General features: G+C 33.0%; 1 long non-coding RNA gene across 1 annotated transcript; it reads left to right on the forward strand.

The window, feature by feature from the left end:
• Window positions 1–1043: 1043 nt before the first annotated feature.
• On the forward strand, window positions 1044–2348 carry LOC123874405. The gene is made up of 2 exons (XR_006797913.1): window positions 1044–1955; window positions 2044–2348. It is a non-coding gene; the product is annotated as an uncharacterized LOC123874405 (long non-coding RNA).
• Window positions 2349–3126: the final 778 nt, after the last annotated feature.

Below are 3126 nucleotides of genomic sequence, written 5' to 3' on the forward strand. Positions count from 1 at the left end.
ACAGACACACTTTCGCATTTATAATATTAGTATGGATATCTATTTTTTTTAAAACGACACGCCAGATTCATTTGTGACCACTGAAGTAAATTATTCCCTCAAAGATATTAAACCGCACTCAAACCAAACACTTGGACAATTTTAGACACTCCCCAAATGAAATGAAATGAAAACTTCTTTAGACGAGTTCGGTGATTTTGGGATGATTAAAAACTTGAAGTTCGCATCACCGGCACCCACGACTACTGTGTTAATGGTTTTAATTTACAAATTATGTAATTTTATGTTTTGACTCGTTTGAAAATCCAAAAATGAGCTACTGAAACTGAAATCCAAAAATATATATATACTTAAAACTAAAAATATAAAGAAAATACAAGCAGACTGAATAAAATTTCACATCAGACGTATTTTTTTGTGGAAGCATTTAGCATGGCATAGGCATATCCTGATCGTTGCGACACAAAACAACAGTAATGTGTTTGCGCCTTAACTTTTTGCTTAAAGAGTTCCGCTCGCTAAAGTTAGCGTTCATTAAGCATATAGTGCCTGGCAAACAACTTGGACCTAAAGCAGTGTAGTGGGAAAAAGTTGGTGAATCCGGGAAGCGAAAGTCGACGTTTTTCAACCAATCGCGTGCACCCGCGCCGACTGATCAACCAACCGCGTGCTCCCGCCATTCGTCAGCCAATCGCGTCAATGTTCAAGTTGTTTGCCGGGCTCTGTAACAAATAACATTGTTAAAGCGACTAAACGGACTCCTAACAAAAACTCAATTTAAAGCAGTTTTTTTTTTATTCGATGTTCACAAAAAGATATTAAAATGTAAGCATTGTGTAGAATATTGTGATATAAACTTAGATTTTATTTTGGTATGTATATGGACTAAAATGGCAAAAAACAACTAACTAAAACAAAATGTTTTACCGTCCTTTCTGTATAGTGATTGTGATCCCAAAAATATTATAAATATTTAATTTTACATAATATTGTGTTTGTCAGTATAATTTTTTTAGATCTGTCTATATTATGTGTAGATGAAAAAAGCGATAATCGAATTTCGCAATCCTTTGTTGTTGGTGCGTTGTCACCAAAAAATTTTGAATATGATATAGTGCGCGCAAAACAAATAATTCAATCAGAAGTTGCAAAATGGCGGTTTACGTAGGCATGAAACGGCTTGAATATTTTAGTATGGAACCTGGCCTGCCTGCATTTCCGCCATTTTCTTTTTTTTCAAACTAACAGCCACACACAAAACCTGTATTAATCAATAATAGCTAGAATGTTGTACTGAGTACTGTTAATAAACGTTTTATGCATGGCCGCTATTTTGAAAAAAAATAATTGCAGACTATTAAGTAGGCCAAAATCTTCAAAGCCCTTTAATTACATCAGGTACAGAAAATCTTATTCGGCATTGTTTTACCTTTTGACAAACTTGTAGCAATGATTCCACTGGCAGAGTATTAGTACTTCTGTGTTTCACTGTCAAGACTGTCCAGTAGTGTTGATAAGAGATTTTAAATCTCGTCAGAGTAAAGTGAACCTTAAGGCCCTTGATTTAAGGTCTTTCATTCAGTACTACCGATTTTTATTTCGCTAGGTTCCCGGTTTTAGCTGGCTGTAGATGTTTAGACGAAGTTAAGCTTTAAACAAGGGTGATTAAGGTCCATTTTACTTTAACGTTAAAGTGTTGACGCTCGAATCAACATTTTAAAGATGTAAAATCTCATACTAACTCTACTGTTAAAGACTTTAGGGCCAGTTAAACGTCAGACGATAAAAGTAAAGTTAAACTTGCACAACAAAAGAAAAACTAAATGGGTTGCATAAGTCAGTATTCGTATTTACTTCTATAGTTAAGGTATATCCCCGACACTCCATACAAGCAAACTGATTTAATTATCTACTACTACTACCGGAACACCGGCCTGTCCGCACACGATTTGTGTGTGAGTAATGTATGCGGAACCAATCGAGCGGGACAAGGACCACACTATAGTAAGCGAAATCAGTGTTTCTCGCTCGCGTGACTACAAGGTGAGAACCTGACTTGCAGCCCACTATGTTTTATTGATGGTATTTTTAAAACTTAAATACCGTCTGATATATTTAACTGGTCCTAATAATAAAATTGTTGAAACTAAAAATACTTCATAAATATAATTATACATAGTTTATTTTTATACTTATGCACTGAAGAGTAGCTTAAATGATGCTTTTGTTGAAATCAAAATATTGTAGATAATAATTTAATTGTTTATTTGTATGATATAATTATGATAAATATGATCGAAATCACCAAATAATATAATTTGAATATACGTATGTTGATATCGATATTAAATTTGTTTCTTTTTTTTGCCTATAATAGTGGCTAAGTCTATATTGCACACAATCTCTATTAAATTGACAGTTAAAAAAAATGCTATCCTTTTCTGTAGGGGACATTAAGAAAAGGATAACACTATAAAAGCTTAAAGGATAGAAAGTTGTTCAATTTAAGCCCATTTCAAAGTCACTCACTGTTCACACTGTGACATTTCAAAGTAGGGCGAGTGATATTTTATATTATATTATGTTTCCGTAGTTTGAAATGAGCTTTAGTCTTGAAATTGTGTACAACAGAATTAGGCACATTAATTATTATTATTATTTTACGATTTTGCAGTTTTGCTAAAATCTATTTTTCTGCGATTTTGTTTTCATCTTTTAAGATCCAATTTCACCAAATAAAAAAATAACTACTAGTCCAATAATAATAATTAAAGAAAACTAAAGTAGTTATAATGTCTATAAATCATCAGTCATCATGGAAGTATCGCAAAGTTCTAAGTAAATTGTTTATTTAAATGAATCCAGTTTTTGTTAGAGATCTATGTAATTACTATATGATGCCCGCGACTTTATCCGCGTGGATTCAGTTTTTTAATCCCGTGGGAATTCATTGATTTTCCAGGATAAAAAGTAGCCTGTCCTTCCCCGGGATATAAGCTTACTCTGCACCTTTCATCAAAATCGGTTAAACTATTGGACCGTGAATAATAATTAGCAGACAGACACTCGCATTTGTAATAATCCCTTGATTAATTTTTAATTCATTGATTTTCCGGGATAAAAGCT

The sequence above is a fragment of the Maniola jurtina genome, chromosome 1, assembly GCF_905333055.1.
Source record: "Maniola jurtina chromosome 1, ilManJurt1.1, whole genome shotgun sequence".
In the NCBI taxonomy this organism is placed as follows: Eukaryota; Metazoa; Arthropoda; class Insecta; order Lepidoptera; family Nymphalidae; genus Maniola; species Maniola jurtina.